This window comes from Agrilus planipennis, unplaced genomic scaffold (assembly GCF_000699045.2).
Source record: "Agrilus planipennis isolate EAB-ADULT unplaced genomic scaffold, Apla_2.0 scaffold332, whole genome shotgun sequence".
In the NCBI taxonomy this organism is placed as follows: Eukaryota; Metazoa; Arthropoda; class Insecta; order Coleoptera; family Buprestidae; genus Agrilus; species Agrilus planipennis.
The window spans coordinates 101,942-113,822 of NW_020439024.1; the positions used below are offsets into that span (position 1 = coordinate 101,942).

Sequence of the window (11,881 nt, forward strand, 5' to 3'; positions counted from 1 at the left end):
CAATTTGTAATGTAAAGACTATACCAGGACGGGCTTCTTGGCGGTAGTCCACTGAAAACCCGAGGTAACTATACAGTCTCTTCGTTTGGAAGGACAAGCTAATGGATGGTGTCATACATGGTGTTTTAGTACGTTCTACGACGTTCTATGACGTTTTCTAGAATGCATTGCGATGGGTCTCTTGTCGGTAGTATACCAAAAAGCTCCGGATAGCTACACAGAGAAAACTAAATTTTTATGACAACGCAGAAATTACAAGTTTCGATTGTAAATAACTGAATTTGCCGTAGAAATAGTAGAATTTATTAGGTAACTTGTAATAATCTCAATTTTGACATGCTTTTTTAAAAATTATTTCAAGTTTCTTAATTATTACAATTAAATTTGTAATATCAACTAAAATACCTAGTAAATTTATTTCTGCTGGGATTCTATTTTTACAAATTCGGGTCTAAATTGTAGCTTTTAATATTTTCGCTTACAAAGCAATGGGCTAGTGAGATAAATTGTAAATTTTGTCTTCTCATTTTCACCGCGTAATTTTTTAACTGTAGGTAATTATACATTTTGAGGGAAAAAGCGGGAAAAATCCTCCAAACTCGATTATTTACATACCTACAAGATAATTTTTTTAATTGTAGCGACCGTGAAGATGTTCTTTTTAAATACTAAACATTGTAGCGACCACGAGCGCAATTGAGTGCGATCGGGCATACGTGTGTGTGAGCGGCTTATCGATTCGCCAACTAGCCGCGGGCGCTTTTCTTCATGTGCGCTGTATCTGTAAACGTGTGTGTCGTACCTGCGTTCCGGGAAAGCAATAAAACCGTTCAAAGAAAACGAGACTTCTCTGGAAGGCTGAAGAACGTTCCCGAAAGGAGGCAAGGGAGTATAAAAAGGAAGAGACGATCGCCGAAGTGGAGTAGAAATAANGCGCTGTATCTGTAAACGTGTGTGTCGTACCTGCGTTCCGGGAAAGCAATAAAACCGTTCAAAGAAAACGAGACTTCTCTGGAAGGCTGAAGAACGTTCCCGAAAGGAGGCAAGGGAGTATAAAAAGGAAGAGACGATCGCCGAAGAGAGTAGAAATAAATTAACAGTCGCAGAAGTGAATCAAGAAATAAATTGAAAGTGATAGAAGTGAAATAAATAGAACAGTGAATAGTAACAGTAGTGTAAATAAATAGAATAATTACCTAAGTTTAGTAATAATTTAAGTGTTTTTAAGTTCAATAATAATTAGTTTAAATAAATAGTTTTCTTCTTAAAAGTTAATTTGTTAAACCCACGAACAATATATTAGTGGAAAAATGGTTTGTTTCATTGATTGGGATCATAAAGTTACGATAGGATAATATAACAGGAAGGAAGTGAATGAGTGCTACCGTGGTTATGCAGTTCAGTTTTCTGCAAAAATGTTCATCATTTCCTTGAAAGGAATTTAAATTTCTATCTTTACTGAATCGTGAAATTATTTCCCTTACTGTAACTTGTTATGCTATCAATAGGGTATCTATAGATTGTGTGTAGAGGTATATTTGTTTTAGAATGAGCCAGCGGTTTAATTTGTGCTATCGGAAAAGGCGCTGCAAAATGAAATATTCACGAGAATAAAAGATCCAATATTGCGCACAATGGAACAACTTAATTTCCTTTGTTCCTCTCGCCTTCGTACTTATAGAAGTTATCGCATCTGCTTTTGACGTAAAATCTTTAACATCTGGAAGAAACTAAATGGAAATGATATTCATATAATCATCGGGACTCGAGTAAAATATTGCTCGAAGAAGTACCTCTTTAACAATATGAATTTAAATCATCGGACAATGTTATTATACCGGTAATTAGTGCATTAAGTACAAATCAAGCTTCTTCGTAATCTACTAAATCGATTACTTACATTTTATTTAATACCTACTTATGCATAGCCAATTATATCCTTAAGAACAGTTACACATTTCTGATATTTTCTAGACAAGCACGACATAAAGAAAGAATCCCACGATTAAGGAGGCCCTACAACATCATCATCACAAGGTCGTCAGTCCTAAGACTGGTTGGACACGTACCTCCACTCTTTCCTCTTCGCATTTCACTTAAACTAGAACATCACACATCGTCAACTGTTTGTTAACAGTAATCTAATCTAGGTCTACCTCTGCTCCTTCTAACTCCTGTATCTGCCTCTAGTGTGTTTCTAACTAAACCTTCATGCCAGAGAAGGTTCCCTAGTAACCTATCTCGCCTATTTCTTATTGACTTCCATAGATTCCTCTGTTCTCCTATTCTTTCTAATACCTCTTCATTTCTAACCTATTCTATCCACGTTATCCTCATCATTCACCTGTAATACCACATTTCGAGCCCTTCTAACCTTTTCTTTTCCGCCACCACTACTGTCCATGTTTAGCACCCGTACACCTTTAACAATCTTTTTCTAATTTCTAAATTAATCGTTCGCGAGCATAGAAGTGACTTCTTTTTATTGAAGGCAATCCGACTTTGCGCTACACCCTACTTTATGTCCCTACTACTCTTTCCGTCCTGACTTATCTGAGTTTCTTAATAGATACCTAAAATCAGCCACTTCTTCTAATCTTTCGTTTCCTATCTTTATATTCGCTCTTTCCCTTCTTTTTCTTCCCTTGCATACCAGTATTTTTGTTTTTATTTATTTTCATACAACACTGTTTTGTCAATACCGCTTCAATTTTTTCAAAGCTATCTCTAAATCCTCCGTGCTAGTTGCTAATATTGCTATATCATCTGCAAATTTAAGCATACTAATCTTTTGCCTCTGTATATCTATCTTTACAACTGTACTGTCTTTAATGATATTGATCGCGTTTTCGGTGTATATAGAATTCAATCGAAATTCTTAATCAAAAATTAATGCTGTAACTGACCAATCAGATCAAGAGTTAGTTTATATATCATAATAACCAACTATAGGCGGAGTATCGCTATCTAGTGAATATTTGCTGCTACTGAACTATTTTATGTGTCAAACAATACCTTACCCTGATAAATCTATGGCCAAAAACTTAATAAACGTTCTTTATTAATATGTTTTGCGTGATATGGTAGTCAATCGTCGATTCAATTGGGCAAGTTGATACCTTGTCTAAATGAGAAGCTCGAGTTACTCATAGAGAGATCCTCATTTCGTATCCAGTCTTTCTACGAGAGACTCGAGTCTCTCAATTTTTCAGTTTTATTCATTCAGTCTCTCTGTGAGAGACTCGAGTCTCTGAATTAAGAATTTTATCATTCGAATCTCTCATACAGAGACTGTGAGAGATCTATAAGAACACCTAGACAATAACTGAGAGACTGTGAAAGACTGTGAGAGACGCTCTCAGAGACGCTGAAAGACTCTGGAAAACTCTGAGAGACTGGAGAGAGACTGAAAATTTTTGTCTAGGGTACTGAAAGTACCAATCTAACCTTCCACCAAGATATTTTGCAGTTTTAGAAAGTCTTGTTTGAAAATAGTTAGTTGGAGATTTTTCATAAATTATTTTTTATGTTCATTATAATTTTTATTGACAGTATTAATTAAAGGCTATATAGACAGTTTGCATCGTCAGTATATTCCTCAATTTCTTTATTGAGAATTTATAATTTTTATGCCTCCATATGCACCCAGTACTAAGTTGGAATTTCCCGTATAGTTGAAAATAATCTTATGTTCCACATATATTTTCGAATGGTTAATGCAAATCGTTCCATAAATTGCTTTGGTCCAAGTTTCGCTACCGATAACGAATTTCTCAATTATCTCTGGAAATTGATAAATTCGATTCGAACACATGTATTTACTTATCTAGGTTTCGACAAGAAAAATGCCCTGTGCCAGCAATTTCTGGTCGCGAGCTTCGCCATAAACCCTCCGCTGGACGATAATTAGTTTTAACCAATAAATTCACAGCTTACGCCAAAGATATTTCAACTAATGACCGTTAAAATCCAACTGAGATCCTTCACCAAAGATAATTAAATCGAGATGGCGAACTAGGTTAATTACTTTTGTCTACTTTCAAAAGAAAAGGTTGTAACAGTCCATTTCAGTAGGAATACCTACCGTAAAAATTCCTGAAATATCTACATACATTAAAATTATTAGTGATGAAGAAAATTAATCCTGATCTGTATTTATACTAGAAAGACTAAGACCGAACGAACAAGACCAAAATTACTTGCTCATTCCTAAAAATTATAAATAATATTAGGTTGCCGATGCTATTTCTTAATGTTAGCGACATCTATTGCTTCTAAGTAGAGTTTATCTCACTCCATTTAAATTAAAAAAATTTAATACTATGCTATTTTAATATTGAACCTCTTTTATGTGTTAATAATTCATGAAAACCATTTTTCCCTAAAGTAAGGTCATTTTTAATCGAATTATCTGCCTAAAAAAACCCAAATTGTTTTTTATACTTATTGTTACCAAAACACCCAACCCCAACACCTCTATATTTTAAAACTAATTATGAAGTTTAAAACAAATTGCGAAATACAATTTCTTGAATCACTATACAATTCAGCTGCGAAGTCATCAACTGAAATTGCCGAATTATTTATTAACTTTGAAAATTTAAACCACGCAGTCTTTAATTTTTCTTGTATATGGAAGTACATTGAGATTTCTGAATAAATAATGGATTAGAATTAAGGGTGTCTTTGCTTGCGACTAAGCGACTTTTTAATTTCCAACAAAGTATAACGGAAATACCTAAGATAACGGAATATTTAGACCTTTTATTCTCTGAAAGTTTAACCCTTTCCGATGGATTAACAACAGAAATGTAAATTGAGTTTATAAACTTCGTTTTGATGTAAATTTCAAGTATCTAATTAAATTAAACTGAGGAGGAATTAGAGCCCGGCCCGCAGCAAAATCATTATCCGGTAATAAAAACCAATAATAAAAAACCCTGTAATAAACAACAATATTTTGGTTATTCTTTGAACTTCACAACCACTTTTATCTATTCCTGAAAATTTTATATTTTTTTTCACACTTATTTATTGTGTGTTCAAGTTTAGAAAAAAATCGATCAAAAATTATGCATTAAGACTTGAAAAATCTTATACTGATATTGTAACAAACAAGTAATTAATTTAATACCTAAATACACTATATACAGTTATTTGTACAAAAATTTGTTATTTACTTATATCACTTCTGAATTCATATCACTGCTCGTTCCTCTTGTTCGCGCAACGTTCTCGCTTATTTTCACAAACTTCTGGTAAGTTTCTCTTGTCTCTTCTTATAGCTATCAAAGGTGCCGCCGGTATCGATCGCCTCCTGCGGCATTCGTTTATATCAGTAAGCTATTATTTTAAAGGAATTACCTAAAAACTGAAAGAGTGCAACTGGTAAGAATAATGATCTATGTAGAGTAATTTTTTAATAGCTACAACAAAACACAACATAACATATTGATACAGCATGTCTGCTAAAAATCGTATTTAAAATGAAAAATTTACATAAAACAATACGTAGTAAATTTCTTTAACAAAATTGTTTGAATTTATTTATACTTCACCTAAAATTAAAATGACAAATTCCATAACGGTTTGGAAAAAATTAATTTTGTTTTCTAAACTTAATCTTGTATTCATCTTATAAAACTTATTAAATTTCAGTAATGATTAAACTTTTCTCATTTCTAGATTAAAAAGTTTGATTGCAATGTAGCAATGTTGAGTTTCTAGTAAAAATTATAACTAGAAACTTTTCTAATTATAGGTAACTAACCCGTGGTAATTACAAACTGGCAACCATTTCAATTGTAATTGTAATTTTCGTACTTCTTACCTTATCAACAAATGGACAAACAAATGAAATTCGAGCACTTAATGAAGTTTCGATGTTTTACAAAGATTTTAGTATTTGATAAAATAACTTCACACGCAATATTACAAAGCTATGAAGTTATTCATGGTTTAAGACAGAGCTGTAATTTGAGAAATTAACTAAGTATGTATTTATTTTATTCATGCTGCTGAAATTGTGGATTAAAATGTTGGTAGCAAAATAAAATCTGTTTCATTAAGTATCACAAAGCGAATGTCTATAAAAACCTTACAATGTGCCTCCAATATTATAAGATTAAGATTGTTTTGACTTTTGTACACAATAGATAGCCTATGAGCCACCAGGAATCACAATACTTTTTGCGGAAGGTGTTATACGATGCCCTAGTCCCTAAAATTTCCTTGAGTTGGCACAGTTCATTCCCCCCCTCCTCATTCACCAATTCATAGCATTCTTTCCAAGTTCTACTATCCTAACATCCTCCTAACACATGTATCAAACATTCTACCTCCCTGACACACATTCTGCACCGTCTGTTCTCTTCTTTCTTCAATTTATTTACATCCCCTACACTCATCCCCTGTCCCAAATATTGCTAAAACGTTTACTTCCTCTCTCCCCTTCTAAATACCTTGACATCCAAACCCTTTGCACAAAATCTCTCTCAGCCTCATCACATACGAGGGCGGTTCAATAAGTACCCGTGTTTGAAGACAGAGGACATTCCTGAGGGAAATTGGTGTTTTCACCGTATGCTGCCATCTATCAAACCACGCCAAAACGAATTTCAGACTGATTGATAGGTTAGTTTGGATTTGGCAGCCATTCGACTGAGACGTGTTTCGTTATTTCCGCTAAGATGGAAAAAGATCAGTATCGTTCGGTAACTCGTTTTTTGTTTCTGGATGGGAAAAAATGCGAGGAGATGAAAACAAAGTTGGATACTGTTTATGGAGACATTTCGCCATCTACGACCACAGTTAGATATTGCTTCAACGAATTTAAACGTGGGCAAAGGTCCGTTTTTGATAGGAGCGATGAGAAGTGTATCTTTCTAAAAGGGAACTATGTTAAAAAATAAAAAAACAAATTTAAGAAAAAAAGGTGTCTTCATTTCTAACATGGGTACTTATTGAACCGCCCTCGTATCTTGACTCCTATATTTTTCTTAAATCCTCTCCCATTAGCATTCCCTACATCTGTTCTTCATTAATTCCTCTACCTCCTCTTTTCTTGAGTCAATCTTGACATTTCCCTAAACTATCGCCAACTATTCTAGTATAATCTATACTTTCTCCACTGCCGCTCTGGACTTTGTTTCAGCTTCTATTATGTCTCTAACATCTAATTAGCTGTCCTAGTTCCACAAGTGCTATAAAAGGACGTATACCAACTGTGGCATATCATAAAATTAATGTCGTAGGATCATGGCCAAGCGCCGCAGCGGGGATATACTATCTGCTCCTATTTTACCCGACTCTCGTGTACCTGTGTACTCTGTTTTTCTGATCTCTTACGAAAATCTGTTAGTTTATGTTTTAAGAACTCCCTTAAAAAAAATTAGCACGATTGAACAATTTTTAGGGATCATTCATGAATTTTTTAAAAGATCATAACAAAAATCATTTACTACATATTTATTTTTTAATTTTTTTTTCTCGCTACAATAGATTAGTAATTGTACAGAGGAATAAAATTCAAATTCACGGAATACTACAGATACTCGTTATCTCGTTTCTTGATTTAAACAAAAAGTAGGACATGATTTTGAGTATATTTAGAAAAAATAAATTAGGTGTACTTGATAAACCTATGAAAACACTAAAATATTGCTTGAAAGGAAACTAGGTATACTTCGTTTAGTTTCTGTACCGATATGACCTTCAGTTTGACCTGCGCAAAGTAGAAAAGAACAGCACCAGGCCAGAAAAGGAAGGAGACAACTCTCGGCCAAACTATTAACCGGTGAGGAGCGTATGGTTCATATAGTACTGCATGGAAAAATTGACCATTTTATCCATTACAATTGCATTGCTCAAATGTACTGTTATTGGTACCATTTACTACTGAAAATATCAACGAGATGTTTATTTGTATTTGAAGACATATTAAAGGCTTTAACGCTTGTTTTAGACACGCACTACTATTCATGATTGAACAAAACTTTTGGCAGGTACTGTATGAAAAGGTATGTTTAATGAACAAGAGTCGAGAGTATAATGAGCTTTTTTACCCTACCTACGATTTTGCCAGCGCGAATCCAAGACATTGGAAGGGGCACATCGCTAGAGAAAGTGAATGAAGTATACATTGAATACTGTATATGTATAAATATGTAACATATTATATATGAATTTCGTTATTGGAAAAATATATGTTTTTATGTATTCACTGTTTTTTTATACAATATACATTGCACTGCATTTATACAGGTCATTAGATCGCTGGAATTTTATGATCACCTAATTAACCTTCCACTTAGGGTGTCGGTTAATACGATTGTCGGAGTTGGTAGTATCTCTTAGCAATAAAATCACTGCACTTGGTAGTTTTGAGAAGGATCGCCGCAGTTGGTATATTTCCCTATAGAAAAACCCCCACCAATATAAATTTAAGCATCGAGGGTTTATAATTTTAATTCTGACATGAATCCATCCCCCGTGGAACCAAAATAACATTTAGATAGAGGTTATTATTAAAACATCGTTACAGGTTGTAAATGAGAAGTAAAGGTGACTAACGGAAAATTTCAACGATAAACGTTAAGCAATGGAATGAACGTTGAGTAGAGTATTAAAATTGATGGCATTTTCCCGACGAGTTGAAAAATTATCGCGGGGCCCAAAGTTTAGTTAGGGCGGTGGTTTCCTTTTTTTGTGAATTATTCACTGTAACTTAATGTTGATTAATGTCCACCATCAAACTTATTCCAGGTAGGTATGTATATGTAAATGTACAATGAAGCCATAAAACATAGTCATCCCGGCCATCGCTAATCTTAACTATCTGCGTGTAGACACAAAAGTTTTATCTGCAGTGGGAGCAAACTCAATGAAAAACGGGTCACGTACCATGGCGCGCTTTAAAAGGACACGAAACATTTCGTTGCTACTCTCGTGTAAAATTCCCTTTTGTAGCATTCAACGAACGGGGTTAGCAATGTTGCTGACATGACTCTTTGTTACATATTATTCCTGTTAATAAATCATGGAGCATACATTCATTGCCATTTATTAAATTTAATAATCTATGTTGTTATGAAATTGCACGCTACATTACACATTAACCATGACCATGAAGAATTATTAGTTTGTAGCAATTAATATCCTACCCCACTTTTGTTCGAATATTGTCGAATCAGTAATTAAATAATGATGTTAATTTTCCCCCAAAGTCTTTATGATTTCATTTTAATAATTAATTAACTAGATATCGATTTTATTATCAAAAATCCAAAATAAATTCAATTAGTTTTTTACACAAAATAATTCCGAATTCTACCAATGCAGACTAAATATTTTATTAAGGGTGTGTTCCAAAATATAATCCAGCATACTGGCCAGTGCTGATGACGTCATGATTGGACGCCATATTGTACTGGTGTGCCACCATATTATATTGTATTGGTGAGACAGGTGTGACGTAATAGTATATCAAAGAGGCATGAGTGCATCAGAATTTGAGGAATCTTTTACTGTAAGAAACTTTAATAATTTTTGGAGCAAAACTGTTGTTAATAAGCACAAACACTATTTTCAATATGACGGCTACGAACTGGCCAGCATATTTCGGAACGAAGCAACAGTATGGCGTCAATTCATGACGTCATCAGCATTGACCAGTACGCTGGGTTATATTTCGCAACACACCCTAAGTCAGTAATTTATCGAAACTGCCACATGTGGATCGCGATTTCGATCTTGTTTAGTCTCACCTTGACTCCATACATATCGTATTATCAACAATAATAGACACTAATCATGATAACAATTGTACATACATGCGCGTTAAAAGTTTTCCTTCTATTTACATAATTATTTAGACGCCATATACAAACAATAATTATGTATTTATTTAACCAATATTTTTGACTACGTTTTTAAATAATTTCATCGTATAGCCCTACCCTCCTGACTCTTGCAACACCTGAGATATCCGAGCCATCGGTGACAATCCCGCGCTTGAATCGGGCACGTGCTCGCTAATTCGCATCACGTTGCTAACTTCATACTATTTTCATTACTTGCGCGCGCAAGTTCCGTTGCATGGTGCGCGCAACATCCTTTATGTTGTTAGGCTACTTATAGTACTTCTCCATCTAATTGCGATTGATAAAATGGGTATAGATTGGATTATGTTCTCAATATGACAGACGTCATCCTCTTCCTTACACAGCAAAACATCTTCCTTCTCTAAAAATTAAAAAATTCAATAAAAGCCATATATTAATCAAGTAATACGGAAAAAAACATTTTTCATCATTCTTTTAATTGTTGGGTGGCAGTTACTATCACATTTTGAAGCTTACAAATCCAACAAATTGGAAACAGCTACGTATGCACCTAAATTGAAGCTGCAGCTGTAAAATACTGAAACATCAATTACTAAATCTAATTGATGGATAACTATAGAAATTTTTAATTATCAAGAGCGTCTTGCACGAAATTGTTATTAAAGTTTCGTTCGTTCCGTCGGCAATTTACTGAAAATGTGTATCTGTTCATTAAAAGATTTCCAATTTTCGAATCGCCTTGAACTCTGACAGGAACTGCAACCTCTAATGACGATACGTAATTGGATAAGTTTAATCAAACACCACCCCAGCATCTTCGTCCTTCCGATAATTAAGGGTAAATATGATTAAATTGTAGAGTTTTGCATATTTATAAAAATAGCACGACCATTAAAAAAAATTAAGATAACAAATACTTTTAGATTAGTTCAGGATTTATTGAAAAAACTAATTATACGTTTTACCTTATTGCAGCATCTGCACGAGCTTCACTAATTAACCGTTTCTACTTAAATATCCACAAAGAGTTCGTAACTTCGTCGTTTTGTGACATTAAAATAACTTCAAACGTGGGAAATTCAATTAGCGGAATGATTATTTTACTAAAATATCAACATAAAAAATGTTTAGCAATTTACTTTCTAAAATTAATCGTAATTGTCCACAAAGAGTTAAAAACTTGGTCGTTTTGTGACATTAAAACAACTTCAAACGTGAAAGAACCAATTAGCTGAAATATTTTTATATAAAACATGAACTAACTTATTAAATTTTAACTTCCCTAATTCAAAAATATAAACTGCCAGCGGGTAGTAGGATGATTTTGTATAGGTAATTGGTTTGTTTCTGACATAATAACAAGCCTGATAAAGATGGTTTAAGGGAACGAATAACCTCCTAAGTTGTGTGAAGTTCAAAAAGTATCAAGAAAATATTTTTTTGCGAAAAGTGAGCAGAAGTGATTTTGATAAAAAATGGGGAATAGTGGATAGGTAGAAATAATATTTATAGAATCTATACGCAGGTTAGAAGGGATGGGGTAAATGTCCAACTAGTCCTAGGATTAACGACGCGATAATGAAAAACACTTCGCATCACTAAGAAGTGCAATGAACTTTAAGCTATCTTTCAATTTACGAAAAACTCTTCTTTCCTGAACGAATGAAAAAATAGGCAATCGATTTAATTCATTTCATCTATTTTCTATATACATACTAGCTTTTCTCAGCGGCTTCGCTCGCAAAAAATAATATAGTCAACATTACGTTTAGCTGTCAGTTGCGTTTTGTTATACCATTTTTAACAAATGAACGGCTAGACTGATGATTTGATTTATAAATTTTTCGTTTTGCTGTCATTTGCGTTTTGTCATTCCATGTCAGTTACGTTTACATATACCACGTTTTTCTCGTAGAACGTGATAAAAAGTATCCTATGTCCTTCTCCCGGTTGTAAGCTACCTCCAATTTTTAGCCAAATTAGTTCAGCCGTTCTGGAGTTCTAAATGGTGTAACTAAGACGACTTTCTTTTATATATA

At 33.7% G+C, this 11,881-nt stretch overlaps 1 long non-coding RNA gene across 2 annotated transcripts in view; it reads left to right on the top strand.

Moving 5' to 3' along the window:
• The window catches only part of LOC108742404, a 93,113-nt gene that overhangs the window by 20,315 nt on the left and 60,917 nt on the right, over positions 1 to 11,881 (top strand). The window lies entirely within an intron of this gene.